This window comes from Schistocerca americana, chromosome 5, assembly GCF_021461395.2.
Source record: "Schistocerca americana isolate TAMUIC-IGC-003095 chromosome 5, iqSchAmer2.1, whole genome shotgun sequence".
NCBI lineage: Eukaryota > Metazoa > Arthropoda > Insecta > Orthoptera > Acrididae > Schistocerca > Schistocerca americana.
This window is the reverse complement of record NC_060123.1, coordinates 35,451,435-35,459,538: the sequence shown is the minus strand read 5'-3', so window position 1 is coordinate 35,459,538 and position 8,104 is coordinate 35,451,435. Positions and strand designations below refer to the sequence as shown.

General features: G+C 44.8%; 1 pseudogene; it reads right to left on the bottom strand.

Moving 5' to 3' along the window:
• Positions 1 to 4,830: 4,830 nt before the first annotated feature.
• Positions 4,831 to 4,948, bottom strand: LOC124616912 (annotated as a pseudogene).
• Positions 4,949 to 8,104: the final 3,156 nt, after the last annotated feature.

The following is an 8,104-nucleotide window of genomic DNA, read 5'->3' as shown; positions in this document are numbered from 1 at the left end:
TCCCATTATGAAGGTCGTTGTTTTCTGACTATTCCACATAAACGTCTTAATAGTGCAAGGTAGTAATGTTGGTTAACTTTGGTTCCCTGGGAAACAAATTCACGGTCGACGTTCCTCTTGATGTCGAAAAAGCAGTGCAACGTAGTTTCCACATGGGATCTCCCCTCTCTTGCTTTCTTTGGTACTGGTGATATTGGCTGGATTGTTGCTTGGTTTGTCGGTCGTATACGTAACAACACGATTCGTCGCTCGAGATGACTTTTTCGTCAGAAACCGGTTCAATTTCTGACTCTTATTTCAGTTACAGACACTCACACAAGCAATTGACTCTGTGGTAGTCAGAAAGCACACGCGGAACGAATTTTGTTGCAAAACGTTTCATCTACATGTCTTCAGTCAAAATTCGTTGGCATAAACTCCGCCGGCCGCTGTGGCCGAGCGGTTTTAGGCGCTTCAGTCTGGAACCGCGCGACCGCTACGGTCGCAGGCTCGAATCCTGCCTCGGGCATGGATGTGTGTAATGTCCTTAGGTTAGTTAGGTTTAAGTGGTTCTAAGTTCTAGGTAACTGATGGCCTCAGCAGTTAAATCCCATCGTGATCAGAGCCATTTAACAGACAGCGAGACTTTTCCAGTATCCAGTATGCGCTTTACAACTGTTGTTTGTAACAAAGATCGTGACAGAAAGGTATGGCCATTCATGTACCCAGGTTCGTCGTTGAGTACACCATCTCAGGCGCTCCTGTCTGTGATGCAGCGTCAAGGGTAACCCCAGCCATGGTCTCCGAGCTGATAGTCCATGCTGCTGCAAACGTCGTCGAACTGTTCGTGCAGATGGTTGTTATCTTGCAAACGTCCCCATCTGTTGACTCAGGGATCGAGACGTGGGTACACGATCCGTTACGGCCATGCGGATAAGATGCCTGTCATCCCGACTGCTAGTGATACGAGGCCGTTGGGATCCAGCACGGCGTTCCGCATTACCCTCCTGAAGCCACTGATTCCATATTCTGCTAACAGTCATTGGATCTCGACCAACGCGAGCAGCAATGTCGCGATACGATAAACCGCAATCGCGATAGGCTACAATCCGACCTTTATCAAAGTCGGAAACGTGATGGTACGCATTTCTCCTCCTCACCCGAGGCATCAGAACAACGTTTCACCAGGCAACGCCGGTCAACTGCTGTTTGTGTATGAGAAATCGTTTGGAAACTTTCCGCGTGTCAGCACGTTGTAGGTGTCGCCACCGGCGGCAACCTTGTGTGAATGCTCTGAAAAGCTGATCATTTGCATATCACAGCATCTTCTTCCTGACGGTTAAATTTCGCGTCTGTAGCACGTCATCTTCGTGGTGTAGCAATTTTAATGGCCAGTAGTGTATATTCACAGCCACCAGGAAATTTTCTAATGTTATTTCCTCGGTTTTATCCCCTCCGAGTTGCTCCTGCAGGTACCCTCCCCCCCTCGCTCGCCCCTCGTGTGAAGTGCAGCTCGGGCCGTCTTCACCAGCTCGGCTCGGCCCGGCCGGCCGCTAACGAGCCTGGGAGCCCGGCGCTGCCCTCGCCTTGCCAAGTCACCTCCAATAATCATTCCACAAATCCGCTTTCCATACTGATGCTCATCGCGCTCTTTTACCTTTTTCCGCTTACACGCTGTCGTGATTTTCGTGTGCTTTCTTTTTCGCGTACTGGCTGCCACGGGACCGGTTTGCAGCGAGAGAGCGCCGCCTCCGGGAGCAGGTTGCTGCGAGCTGTCGATCGGCCGAGTCGGACTTCTGAACAGCTCGCCGGCCAGTCGAGGATCAGACGGCAGGTGTGGAAACTGTCCGCCGGCGCTCACCCGCTTCTACGCTGACGGTCACTCTCTTCATCTCTGGCGGAACTGACAAGGGAACCTCCCCATCGCACCGCCCTCAGATTTAGTTATAAGTTGGCACAGTGGATAGGCCTTGAAAAAGTGAACACAGATCAATCGAGAAAACAGGAAGAAGTTGTGTGGAACTATGAAAAAATTAAGCAAAATATACAAATTGAGTAGTCCATGCGCAAGATAGGCAACATCAAGGCTAGTGTGAGCTCATGAGCGCCGTGGTCCCGTGGTTAGCGTGAGCAGTTGCGGAACGAGAAGGCCTTGGTTCAAGTCTTCTCTCGAGTGAAAAGTTTAATTTTTTATTTTCAGGTACTCACACATAATCAACTTTGCTCTCCAAAATTCCAGGGCATGACCAGATTTGCTTGGACATATGGAGGATTTGACGGTGTACCCACGGAAAAATTTGAAAACGTTAAAAACATGTTTTAACAGATCACAGGAAAGCTGTGCGACTGTGTAACTGTTGCAGTTGCAGTTTATGTGACAAACGCTTATGTTTTCATCACATTTTTTGGGAGTGATTATCACATCCACAAGAAAAGCTAAATCGGGCAAGGTAGAAGAATCCTTTTACCCATTCGCCAAGTGTACAAGTTGGGTGGGTCGACAACATATTCCTGTCATGTGACGCACGTGCCGTCACCAGTGTCGTATAGAATATATCAGATGTGTTTTCCTGTGGAGGAATCGGTTGACCTATGACATTCCGATCAAATGTTTTCGGTTCACATTGGAGAGGTACGTCCTTCCGTCTACTAATCGCACGGTTTTGCAGTGCGGTCGCAAAACACAGACACAAAACTTATTACAGTGAACAGAGACGTCAATGAACGAACGGACAGATCATAACTTGGCGAAAAATAAAGAAAGTAAACTTTTCACTCGAGAGAAGACTTTTTTTTTGGTCTCGTGCTTTTTTTTCTCGTTTTTGTTTGTTGTATCTGCTCGGTGCGGACGTCGCAAGACATTCGTTTCAGTTCGTCGTTGATCCATTAACTCAGTTTTTTTTATTACTGAGGGCATCTAACCCTCTGACCGAACACGCTGAGTTACCGTGTCTGCTACTTGAACCAAGAACCTCTCGTTCCGCAGCTGCTCACGCTAACCACGGCACTGCTGAGCTCACACTATCCTTGATGTTGCCTATGTTGCGCATGAACTACCCTTTTTGTATATTTTGCTTATTTTTTTCATACTTCCACACAACTTCTTCCTGTTTTCTCGATTGATCTGTGTTCAGTTTTTCAAGGCCTATCCACTGTACCAACTTATAACTAAATCTGAGGGGGGTGTGATGGGGAGGTTCCCTTGTGAGCTTAGCCACGCAGCGCGTTGTGCTGGAAATGTCAGTTAACTGTTGTAATAGGCTGAACACGCCTCGAAGTGAACCTTACTGCTATGCCCGGCGTGGGCGTAGTACGTTCCACTGGCGAGCCCTACGAGAGACGTCTTCACTCTTTAGTTTTGCTGTCTCATGCAGCGCCGCTGCCGACAACACTGAACACGCGCGTGAACGTCTTATTTGTAGCTGTTAAGGCGCGAGTAATCGTCTCGGCAATTTGACCTTAACCGACTCCACTGGTAGAAGCTGTGTAACATTCCTATGTGTTAGCTAGCCCTAACGACTTCGTCGAAATTTTGTCCTTGGAAAAGAGTGGTTGTGTGTTTGGGGGGGGGGGGGGTGTGAGTGCGGCGGAGCGTTAAGGTAGGCATGTAACGAATGAATACAGTTTTCCACTCAAAAAAAAAAAAACGAAATTCGAGTATATTTCGTACACCCTTTCCGACGACATTTGTAAGAAACCGAGTCTTGTCAGTTCACTACATGATTAGTGTTGATGAAGAAATTTTCTTGTGTCAGACATCGCCATCAAAACTTAAGTAAAATTGTACATTGGGAAAATTACTGCTTCAGTGTTTTCCAAAACAGTTTTGCTCTATTTTTTATCCACACTGAGCACACATTCAGACACTGTTTAGTAACCAAAATACATCGTTATCGTAGTAAAATACGAAACGCGCGGGATTAGCCGAGCGGACTGAGGCGCTGCAGTCATGGATTGTGCGGCTGGTCCCAGCGGAGGTTCGAGTCCTCCCTCGGGCATAGGTGTCTGTATGTTTGTCCTTGGGATAATTTAGGTTAAGTAGTGTCTAAGCTTAGGGACTGATGACCTTAGTAGTTAAGTCCCATGAAATTTCACACACATTTGAATATATATATGAAACGAAACAAGCGAAGGAACAAATTTAGACTATCTACTGCCTCACCCACAATCTTTTACTTTGTTTTCTTCTCAGTTACCTTCCTTTATTCTACTTGATATACCAAATAATTTAATCGCAAAAAAAAAAAAAAGATGGGTTCAGTCGTTCCCCACAGGTCGGACGGACATAATATTGCAGTTACATCTATTAAAAGGACTAAAATTTTGATCCTTATGATCTGCCATATTTGTTATTCAAACACATCATCAAAACGAAACTAAACTCCTCCCGAACAGCCCATTAAGGCCCAAAGGAACCGACCGGCCGCCGTGTCATCCTCACACACAGGCATCACCAGATGCGGATATGGAGGGGCTTGTGGTGGTGGTGGTGGTTAGTGTTTAACGTCCCGTCGACAACGAGGTCATTAGAGACGGAGCGCAAGCTCGGGTTAGGGAAGGATTGGGAAGGAAATCGGCCGTGCCCTTTCAAAGGAACCATCCCGGCATTTGCCTGAAACGATTTAGGGAAATCACGGAAAACCTAAATCAGGATGGCTGGAGACGGGCTTGAACCGTCGTCCTCCCGAATGCGAGTCCAGTGTGCTAACCACTGCGCCACCTCGCTCGCTCGAGGGGCTTGTGGTCAGCACACCGCTCTCCCGGGCATATGTCAGTTTCCGAGACCAGAGTCGCTACTTCTCAATCAAGTAGCTCCTCAGTTTGCCTCGCAAGAGCTTAGTGCACCCCGCTCGCCAACAGCACTCGGCAGACCGGATGGTCACCCATCCAAGTGCTAGCCCAGCCCAACAGCGCTTAACTTCGGTGATCTGACGGGAACCGGTGTTACCACTGCGGCAAGGCCGTTGTCTCAAACACATCATTAAATTTATGTAATCTACACAGTTCTTTCGGTGTAATCTACACCGTTCTTTCGGTTCGTGAATCTTGTCTCAAGTTGTAAGTATTGTCACTCATTTGATTATTAGGTATTTCCACTATTGAGGAAAAGAATTCTTAAACCATACGGGACACCGCAAAGAGTTACATAACGTACTTTTACAGGGTAAAGATCTCATCTGTATTCATAACCTAAAACAAGACAATGATTCGTCTTCCAAGAGTCGTATTCCTTCTCTGTAGAGCCCAATGCATGATGACGTAACTCATAACCCATTCAGTACTGTGCTGTTCACTGTATGTAAGTTAACATATTTTTCAAGGAAGTTTTCGTAGCTTGATGAAATGAGTTATACAGTTAATATGGTCTCATGCATATAGACTGCATTACATTAAACTACTAAAACGTTCTAGATGAATCGATTAACTTTCATAAATCTGTCTGCTCGGCCCTTGATAAGCTCGTTTTATCTATTTGATGTCCAAGTCCCTGGTAAACTGTGGAAATGACCCTTCAGTAGCGTTAACATTTGATTAAACCTCGTAATAACCTGAAAAGGTAGCCCAGCTTCTTAGATTCTCAAGCCTTTCCACAGAATGTTGTCGGATAACCTGTCCAGATTTCGCTCCGTTTACACCACTGAAATTATTGGTAACATAAGATGATCCTTATGCAGTCCGTGTTACCAGCACTTCCAATTTTTCATCTGACTTTCTTCCATGCTATCCTTTAAAAAATATGAATGCCGCTTGCAATTTACTTGCTTCGTCATGTGCTTTCTTGTAACCACATATATAGCGTCAGCTGCAAACCTAAAATTATCTTCTGCAGTACATCGTTCATTTCTCTTCTGAACTCCTCTTAAACTATTGTCATTATCTCTTCGGCACTTACGCTCTGCGTCATGCTCCTTACCGTTGTCCATTTTGTCCTGTTTGAATAATTGACTTATCAATTTTTTATTTATGTCTGTAGCACTTATCGTTTGCAAATTTCATTGTGCTTGCATGTGAGAGATGTATTACTTAATAAAATGCGCTCGTATTCTTTAAGATACGAAAATTTTTATCCAACTAAACATGCATCTACACGTGTATTCAGCAAGTCACCGTATGGTGAACGGCCAAGTGTAGTTCGTGTGTCACCTTTATTTTCCCCTCAATCCTTTTCCAATATCGAATGATGCGTGACAAGACCGATTGCCAGTAGGCCCCCGTGTCCTTTGGAATCTCTCTCATTTTAACTTCACAGTCTTTTCGCGAGATATACTTAGGACGACACAGTACATTGGTTGAATCTTGTGTGAAAATACGCTCGGTGCTCTTTAACAGCAACACGGTCCTTGTTCAAAGCCGGTGGTAGCTATATAACATCGTCCGATATTGTACTAAATGCTTTCTCGGAAATTTGTTTTGAACAATTAATTCAGGCGCCCACTGTAAGTGTAAATCGCTGTGAAAACATGCTTAACCTCTTAGCAACAAATAATCCCGAACAAATAGAGAGCATCATGAGGATACAGCGATTAGTGACCACAAGGTCGTAATAGAGAGACACGCAAAACATATGTTTCAAAAAGTAGATAAAAATGCACTTGAAGCCTTCGCAAGAGTCAGTCTCCATTGCTTCTGAACTAATTATGTAAGCATTGACCAGATGTGGCTTGGACTCAAAGAAATTGTATCGATATAATTTGAGAGATTAATAACAAATAAATTAGTAAGAGACGGAACTGATCCCTCATGGTGCACAAAAATGTCAGAACACTGTTACCGAAGCAACGAAAAAAAGCGAGCCACATTTAAAGGAACGCAAAATCGCCAAGATTCGCGAAGTTTCACATAAACTCGAAATTTAGCACGAAACTCAGTGCAAGATGTTTTCAATAGTTTCGCCGGCCGGTGTGGCCGAGCGGTTCTAGGCGCTTCAGTCTGGAACCACGCGACCGCTACGGTCGCAGGTTCGAATCCTGCCTCGGGCATGGATGTGTGTGATGTCCTTAGGTTAGTTAGGTTTAAGTAGTTCTAAGTTCTAGGGGACTGATGACCTCATAAGTTAAGTCCCATAGTGCTCAGAGCGATTTGAACCATTTTTTTAATAGTTGCCACAACGAAACTCGGTCTCGAAATCTGACAGAAAATCCTTAGATATTGTGGTCGTATTTAAAGTACACCAGCGCCAAGATACAATCAATATCTTCACTGCACGATAGTGTTGGTAATGACAGTGTCACTAAAGCAGAGTTACTAAATACGGTTTTCCTAAAGTCCTTCACCAAAGAAGACCAAGTAAATATTACAGAATTCGAATTAAGAACTGCTGCCAACATGAAGAACTTAGAAGTAGATATCCTCGATGTAGCAAAGAACCTCAAATCACTTAGTAAAGCTTCCTGTACAGATTACATACCATTTATATTCCTTTCAGAGTATGATGATGATAACACCTCCATACATAGCAATCATATACGACCGCTCGCTCGATCAAAGATCTGTACCTGAAGACTGGAATGTTTTGCAATACTCGAGAAAGGAAATAGGAGTAATCTAATGAATTACAGTCCCGAATCACTGACGTAGATTTGCAGTACTGTTTTGAAACGTGTACTGTGTTCGAATATTATAAATTACCTCGAAGAGAACGATCTACTTTCCCTAGTCAGCACGGACTCAGAAAACATCGTTCTTGTGAAACACATGTAGCTCTTTATTTGCACGCAGTAAGTTGTGCTATCAGTAGGGGAACTCTGATTTCATGTTTCTGGATTTCCAGCCGGCCGAAGTGGCCGTGCGGTTAAAGGCGCTGCAGTCTGGAACCGCAAGACCGCTACGGTCGCAGGTTCGAACCCTGCCTCGGGCATGGATGTTTGTGATGTCCTTAGGTTAGTTAGGTTTAACTAGTTCTAAGTTCTAGGGGACTAATGACCTCAGCAGTTGAGTCCCATAGTGCTCAGAGCCATTTGATTTCCATTCCTCCACTCCTAGATACCGTTCCTCATAAGCAGCGTATAATCAAATTGCGTCGCTATGGAGTATCGTGTCAGTTGTGCAGTTAGGTTCGTGATTTCCTGTCAGGAAGATCACAGTTGGGTGTTACCCAAGGAATCGATGATAAATGATTTACAAG